The 8,760-nt window shown below is 39.2% G+C and overlaps 1 protein-coding gene across 1 annotated transcript in view; it reads left to right on the top strand.

Annotated features, from left to right (window-relative positions):
- Positions 1-1,364: 1,364 nt before the first annotated feature.
- Positions 1,365-8,760, top strand: part of LHX2 (LIM homeobox 2) — a 52,762-nt gene continuing 45,366 nt past the window's right edge. Inside the window, exon 1 of the mRNA XM_069748461.1 lies at positions 1,365-1,651. The gene's annotated coding sequence lies outside the window, so the exon portion shown is untranslated. The remainder of the gene's footprint in view (positions 1,652-8,760) is intronic.

Here is an 8,760-nt window from a genome sequence, read left to right on the forward strand (position 1 = left end):
ACACATCTCTACAACAACTGTTAAGAGGAGACTTTGTGCAGCAGGCCTTCATGGTAAAATAGCTGCTAGGAAACCACTGCTAAGGACAAGCAACAAGCAGAAGAGACTTGTTTGGGCTAAAGAACACAAGGAATGGACATTAGAGCAGTGGAAATCTGTGTTTTGGTCTGATGAGTCCAAATTTGAGATCTTTGGTTCCGACCACCGTGTCTTTGTGCGATGCAGAAAAGGTGAACGGATGGACTCTACATGCCTGGTTCCCAACGTGAAGCATAGAGGAGGTGTGATTGTGTGGGGGTGCTTTGCTGGTGACACTGTTGGGGATTTATTCGAAATTGAAGGCATACTGAACCAGCATGGCAACCACAGCATCTTGCAGCGGCAGGCTATTCCATCCGGTTTGCGTTTAGTTGGACCATCATTTATTTTTCTACAGGACAATGACCCCAAACACACCTCCAGGCTGTGTAAGGGCTATATGACCAAGAAGGAGAGTGATGGGGTGCTACGCCAGATGACCTGGCCTCCACAGTCACCAGATCTGAACCCAATTGAGATGGTTTGGGGTGAGCTGGACCGCAGAGTGAAGGCAAAAGGGCCAACAAGTGCTAAGCATCTCTGGGAACTCCTTCAAGATTGTTGGAAGACCATTCCCGGTGACTACCTCTTGAAGTCCATCAAGAGAATGCCAAGAGTGTGCAAAGCAGTCATCAAAGCAAAAGGTGGCTACTTTGAAGAACCTAGAATATGACATAATTTCAGTTGTTTCACACTTTTTTGTTAAGTACATAATTCCACATGTGTTAATTCATAGTTTTGATGCCTTCAGTGTGAATGTACAATTTTCATAGTCATGAAAAGACAGAAAAATCTTTAAATGAGAAGGTGTGTCCAAACATTTGGTCTGTACTGTATGTATATATATATATATATAGTGTGTGTGTATATATATATAGTGTGTATATATATGTATATATAGTGTGTGTATATTGTGTGTATATATATAATGTGTGTATATAGTGTGTGTATATATATAGTGTGTGTATTAGTGTATATATATTGTGCGTATAGTGTGTGTATATGTATATATATACAGTATATATAGTGTGTGTATATATATGTATATATATATATAGTGTGTGTCTGTGTGTATATTGTGTGTTTATATATATATAGTGTGTGTATATAGTGTGTGTATATGTATATATATAGTGTGTGTGTGTGTGTATATATATATATATACATATATACATATATAGATAGATAGATAGATAGATAGATAGATAGATAGATAGATAGATAGAAAGTGTGTGTGCCTGTGTGTGCCTCTTCCAGCACATAGTAGTGATGGTGACCTGAGTTGTGCTTAGTCTGAGCCTCTACCTGGGTCTTTTTGCTATGGAGCTGGTGCTGAAGATGATGATCATCACCCTGGCATTCTTGCAGAGAAGCATCTTCCTGTACTTTCAGCCCCTTATGTGCCAGGACATATATGCCAACTAAGTGAAGCTGTGCTCAGCGGTGCAGCTGATTTATAGAGACTCCCTTCTCTGTGTTCCTGCACATATGCATGTAGCAGAAGATACCCCACCCAGAGAGCAGCACACAGGAGCCTCCAGGTCTATCTGCCCACACTGTTTTCGCCAGCAAGGTAAGAGCTCCTTTCCTTCTCCTCTATTCTATGACATGGGATGGCAGGGGAGTATGATTTGGTCTTAGAGCCCCCAGTCCCTCACCCCCTTCTGCCCATAGGGACCACAGTCTGTGTGCACTTATGGCTGTTGCTGCCAGGTCCTGCTAGGTGCAGAGAATTCGCTGTGGCCATAAAGTCTCAGTGCTGCTGCATTCATTCCTCCCTGGGAGCCCATTATTGGAGCGTTTAGTAGAATTTTGCTAATTTATGACACAGAGCTAGATGAACTTAGAATGGCATTGCACTGGAAATAAAGGATTCACCTTTTATTATTTGCAGGGATCAAGAAAAAACAACTTCCATGCTCTTAGAACGAATAGATCTATCTGGAGCTTTTGTGTAGTTCCATAGAAGAGGTGAAAGAAAGGGGGGCTAACCCTGGTGGGATCCCTGGGAGCAGTGCATACAAAGCATTTAGATCGCTAATCCTGGGCAGCCTGGGCACCTTTTGTTTCCAAGTCCTCTGTGGGATTTTTTTTTTTTTCAGCTTGTCCTCTGCGCCTGATTGACTGCCCAATGGGTGCTAATTATCCAAATGTCGCTGCTGTCCTTTGACTGGCTTGCCATGTATTGTGGGACAACTGTCATGCATTCTGTCATTGCAGATCATATTACAATATCATCATATGAAAATGGTCCCTCTCAGAAAAGAGGCTTGTGGGATCCAGCAGATGCTTGCTCCTATACATATAGGGAGGGCTGCCATTCAGAGGTGTAGATTTCGGCATTTGCATCAGAATAATCCCGAGTATTGCCTGTATAATGCAGGAGGCTGTGCAGCCATTGCAGAATGCAGAGCAAAGTCATTAAACACATACCTGTCTAATTAATGGCAGCACAATACCAACAGGACAGATTTGGAAGGACAGGGGGGTAACACAGTACACCTGAGCCTGCATGGAGTCCATGGACCTCTCCTTACTGCTCTTCCTAACTAACCATGTTCTTAGCTGCTATACAACATATAATAGTAACTAATATTATATTAGTCTAATAAAATCTGCTAAATAATAATAGAATTATTTATATCCTTAAGATAAAGCCCCCCCAAAAAACAAATCACACCAGTCCTGTCAGTTCTGTAATGGTCCAAGATACAGGTCTCCTGTGTATTACTCAGTGACAAAGACAAATCTATGGTCATAGCAGTAATCAGAACATTGGATTGTTGTAATGCATTGTCCTGGTGTAAGATATATATATATATATATATATATATATATATATATATATATATATATATATATCACAGGAGTTTCACAAGAATTGTCTAAGTGATGGCATACAGCAACTTACACTGTAACACATAGATATAGCTGTCTGTCTGTCTGTGGTTTAGTTCTGTTCAACAGCAGGGAGAGTTCTCTGTTCTCATAAGGAGGGAAATAATCTGCGAGGAGCCTAAAGTAACCTCTGCCTGTATATGTCCTGTGTTTCATTACATGAAAAGCAGATCTGTCTACCTGTTCGATGGTTTTCTCTTTTCCTTTCCGTTTTTATTCCTTTTTTTTGTTTGTTTCTTTGTATTTGAATAGCCAGAAAATGTAGTAATATTATAAAATAAATAACTAGACAATTAACAAATAAAAAATACATGTAATTTATTGATAGGCGTTAAATAGATAGATAGATGATGGATAGATAGATAGATAGATAGATAGATAGATAGATAGATAGATAGATAGATAGATAGATAGATAGATAGATAGATAGATAGTTAATATATAGATAGATAATAGATAGATAAATGATAGATAGATAGATAGATAGATAGATAGATAGATAGATAGATAGATAGATAGATAGATAATAGATAGATAGATAGATAGATAGATAGATATAGATAGATAGATAGATAGATAGATAGATAATAGATAGATAGATAGATAGATAGATAGATAGATAGATAGATAGATAGATAGATGATGGATAGATAATAGATAGATAAATGATGGATAGATAGATTACATAGATGATAGATAGATAAAAGATATATACTTAGAAATATAAATAGATAATAGAAAGATATAGATAATAAAAATATATATAGAATTAAATGTATATATGTCTATATATGTAGATAGGGATATAAGTAGAACTAATGATAGGAATTAGATCTATAGATAGATAGTCATTTAGATGGATGGATGATGATAATATAACATGGCTAATGATGGATAGACAGCTATGGAGCATTTTCCCTTGTAGTAGCTGATGCCTTGAGTGATGCTCGGGCAGGATGAGTAGTGGATTTGCAGCACATCACATATCACATTCTCTTCCTCCCATACTAATAATGCTGATACCGCCCAGCACACGCAGACTGTGGTGGGATGGATGGAATGTGAGCGCATTAGGCGGCTCTTCCCATTGTCGGGGTGATTTGCTGCTCCTCATCCTCCTTTGCCTGCTGCTGTGTGTAACATAATTTGTGGGACACCTAAAATGGAAGGTGGAGGGGGGATAGGAATGAAATGTGTTAAGTGGGGCTTTAGCAATTAACCCCCCATTTCCCTGGCTACTTGCAGCTCTTGCTTTGGTTGCACAGTAATTGGATACTGTTGTAATAAAGAATGCGGATGTTTTAAGGTTTTCAGCAACACTTCTCTTACAAGAAAATCAACTGTAGACAGATTTCCAGCAGCAGGACCCCCTCCCCCCAACTACAACTATAAAACCCAAACTAGTCCCCATCAATTGTTAGAGAAATAATGCACTGAGATACTGGGATGGGACACATGGATTTAGAAAACTCCAGCCACCATAATGCATGCAGTGCATTAGTATTGTGTCTGTCTATCTATCTATCTATCTATTATCTATCTATCTATCTATCTATCTATTATCTATCTATCTATCTATCTATTATCTATCTATTATCTGTCTATTATCTATCTATTATCTATCTATTATCTGTCTATTATCTATCTATCTATCTATCATCTATCTATTATCTATCTATTATCTATCTATCTATTATCTATCTATCTATTATCTATCTATCTATTATCTATCTATTATCTATCTATCTATTATCTATCTATCTATTATCTATCTATTATCTATTATCTATCTATTATCTATCTATCTATCTATTATCTATCTATCTATTATCTATCTCTATCTATCTATTATCTATCTATCATCTATCTATTATTTATCTATTATCTATCTATCATCTATCTATTATCTATCTATTATCTATCTATCTATCTATATATCTATCTATCATCTATCTATCTATTATCTATCTATCTATTATCTATCTATCTATCTATCTATCTATCTATCTATTATCTATCTATCTATTATTTATCTATCTATCTATGTATTACCTATTAATAATTTTAATGATATCATTGTATTTCAGTATCCTATTCTTGTAGAACTTTTTCACTAGTTTCCCCAGTATTTAGCCAGTATATGTTACAATATCACCATGAGCAGTAAGTAGTTTGGGTTGCCCCCTTCTGCTTATAGCCCACCTTTCTCCATTCACTGTAATTAGCACATTCTACTTGATAAAGAAATTCAGAGATTGAGCTGCATTTTTCATTAATTAAGCAAATGCAGAAAGTTTAAATCACAATATTTAAACTTTTTCATTTGTCCTTAACCCTTTCCAATAAGTTATTATCAGTATCCCCTGGCTTGTGGTGCAAATACAATAATTTAGATTAAAAATTACTTTTTTTGAGTATAATTTAATATTAAATATTACTATGAACTATATATATATATATATATATATATATATATATATATCAATAACAACACACACTATCAGCTAGATTTATTACATATATAGATTTTAGCTATATTAGACCCTGTCTCTATTGTATCTAAACTCATTTATTCACTAAATGTGTGTCCTATGTAAAGTAATATAATACTTTGTGAAATCACTATAATGTGTGTTAACTAGTAACAAGCTCCATTCGATACAGTGACAGACTCAGCCCTGCTGCATCTGTAGCATCTATTATCTATCTAATTATAGGATCTATATATCTATCTATCTATCTATTATCTATCTAATTATAGGATCTATATATCTATCTATCTATCTATCTATTATCTATCTAATTATCTATCTATTTATCTATCTATCTATCATCTACCTATCAATTATCTATCTCTTATCTCTCTATCCATCTCTCTATCCATCTCTCTCTCCGTCTCTCTATCCATCTCTCTATCCATCTCTCTCTATCCATCTTTCTGTCCATCTCTCTATCCATCTCTCTGTCAATCTCTCTATCCTTCTCTCTATCCATCTCTCTCTTCATCTCTCTATCCATCTCTCTATCTATCTCTCTCTCCATCTTTCTGTCCATCTCTCTATCCATCTCTCTGTCAATCTCTCTATCCTTCTCTATATCCATCTCTCTCTCCATCTCTCTATCCATCTCTCTATCTATCTCTCTCTCCATCTCTCTGTCCATCTCTCTATCCATCTCCCTGTCCATCTTTCTATCTATCTCTCTGTCCATCTCTCTGTCCATCTCTCTATCCATCTCTCTGTCCATCTCTCTGTCCATCTTTCTGTCCATCTCTCTATCCATCTCTCTCCATCTCTCTCTCCATCTCTCTGCCCATCTCTCTATCCATCTCTCTGGCCATCTCTCTGGCCATCTCTCTATCCATCTCTCTATCCATCTTTCTGTCCATCTCTCTATCCATCTCTGTATCCATCTCTCTATCCATCTCTCTGTCCATCTCTCTATCCATCTCTCTATCCATCTCTCTACCCATCTCTCTATCCATCTCTCTGTCCATCTCTCTGTCCATCTCTCTATCCATCTCTCTGGCCATCTCTCTATCCATCTCTCTGTCCATCTCTCTGTCCATCTCGCTATCCATCTCTGTCCATCTCTCTATCCATCTCTCTGTCCATCTCTCTATCCATCTCTCTCTCCATCTCTCTGTCCATCTCTGTATCCATCTCTCTGTCGATCTCTCTGGCCATCTCTCTATCCATCTCTGTATCCATCTCTCTGTCCGTCTCTCTATCCATCTCTCTGTCCATCTCTCTATCCATCCCTCTATCCATCTCTGTATCCATCTCTCTATCCATCTCTCTGTCCATCTCTCTATCCATCTCTCTGTCCATCTCTCTGTCCATCTCTCTGTCCATCTCTGTCCATCTCTCTATCCATCTCTCTGTCTATCTCTCTAGCCATCTCTCTATCCATCTCTCTGTCCATCTCTCTATCCATCTCTCTGTCCATCTCTCTGTCCATCTCTCTAGCCATCTCTCTATCCATCTCTCTGTCCATCTCTCTATCCATCTCTCTGTCCATCTCTCTGTCCATCTCTCTGTCCATCTCTCTATCCATCTCTCTGTCCATCTCTCTGTCCATCTCTGTATCCATCTCTCTATCCATCTCTCTGGCCATCTCTCTATCCATCTCTCTGTCCATCTCTCTATCCATCTCTCTGTCCATCTCTCTGGCCATCTCTCTATCCATCTCTCTATCCATCTCTATGGCCATCTCTCTATCCATCTCTCTGTCCATCTCTCTGTCCATCTCTCTATCCATCTCTCTGTCCATCTCTCTGTCCATCTCTCTGTCCATCTCTCTATCCATCTCTGTATTCATCTCTCTATCCATCTCTCTGGCCATCTCTCTATCCATCTCGCTGTCCATCTCTCTATCCATCTCTCTGTCCATCTCTCTATCCATCTCTCTATCCATCTCTCTATCCATCTCTCTGTCCATCTCTCTATCCATCTCTCTGTCCATCTCTCTATCCATCTCTATGGCCATCTCTCTATCCATCTCTCAGTCCATCTCTCTGTCCATCTCTCTATCCATCTCTCTGTCCATCTCTCTATCCATCTCTGTATTCATCTCTCTATCCATCTCTCTGGCCATCTCTCTATCCATCTCTCTGTCCATCTCTCTATCCATCTCTCTATCCATCTTTGTATCCATCTCTCTATCCATCTCTCTGTCCATCTCTCTATCCATCTCTGTATCCATCTCTGTATCCATCTCTCTGTCCATCTCTATCCATCTGTCTGTCCATCTCTCTATCCATCTCTCTGTCCATCTCTCTGTCCATCTCTCTATCCATCTCTCTGTCCATCTCTCTGTCCATCTCTCTATCCATCTCTCTGTCCATCTCTCTATCCATCTCTCTGGCCATCTCTCTATCCATCTCTCTATCCATCTCTCTATCCATCTCTCTGTCCATCTATCTATCCATCTCTCTGGCCATCTCTCTATCCATCTCTCTGTCCATCTCTCTATCCATCTCTCTGGCCATCTCTCTATCCATCTCTCTATCCATCTCTCTATCCATCTCTCTGTCCATCTCTCTAGCCATCTCTCGGTCCATCTCTCTATCCATCTCTCTGTCCATCTCTCTGGCCATCTCTCTGTCCATCTCTCTATCCATCTCTCTATCCATCTCTCCGTCCATCTCTCTCTCCATGTCTTTACCCAGCCACATGTACCATACCACTTTGCAGTAACCCCAGTTACCTGCTTGTGCCCCAAAGCTGGTAGACTGGTGATAACTCCAGCAGTGGTCCCTTCCTCTGTAAATGGAGTTAATATTATCTGTGCCTATTTATGGCTGCACAGTCTTTGGGAGTAATATGAATGGAAGCCTTTTTCTACAGAAGAAATGTACAGGTGTCCTCCAGGGACAACAAGAACTGTAGATCTGATCTTGCTGTCAAAAAGCAAAAGTGCCTCCTGTGTTAGCTGCACATCAGTGCCTGGAAAGTGAAGAACATCCACAGAGGAGCTCACACAATGCAGAGGTGCTGAGCACAAAGCATCAGGTCCTCACCCCACATCCCATCAGCTCCGCACACATCATTGGGGGACAGTGAGCTGCTGCTGGTCACACCGGTGCAGGCAATCAATGGGTTAGGCCCCATTTCCATGTGAGTAAAATGATTAATTACCCAGTGTCAGTGACTGATCTATGAAGACATAACACCCCGGCAGACAATGTGCAGGCTGCCTCCAGCTACAGCCATGTTTTAATTCCTGCTTTATTGTATGCTGTGCTATATATTAAGTCTTAATGACCGTATGAGACTTGGGAAA

Source organism: Ranitomeya imitator, chromosome 2 (genome assembly GCF_032444005.1).
Source record: "Ranitomeya imitator isolate aRanImi1 chromosome 2, aRanImi1.pri, whole genome shotgun sequence".
In the NCBI taxonomy this organism is placed as follows: domain Eukaryota; kingdom Metazoa; phylum Chordata; class Amphibia; order Anura; family Dendrobatidae; genus Ranitomeya; species Ranitomeya imitator.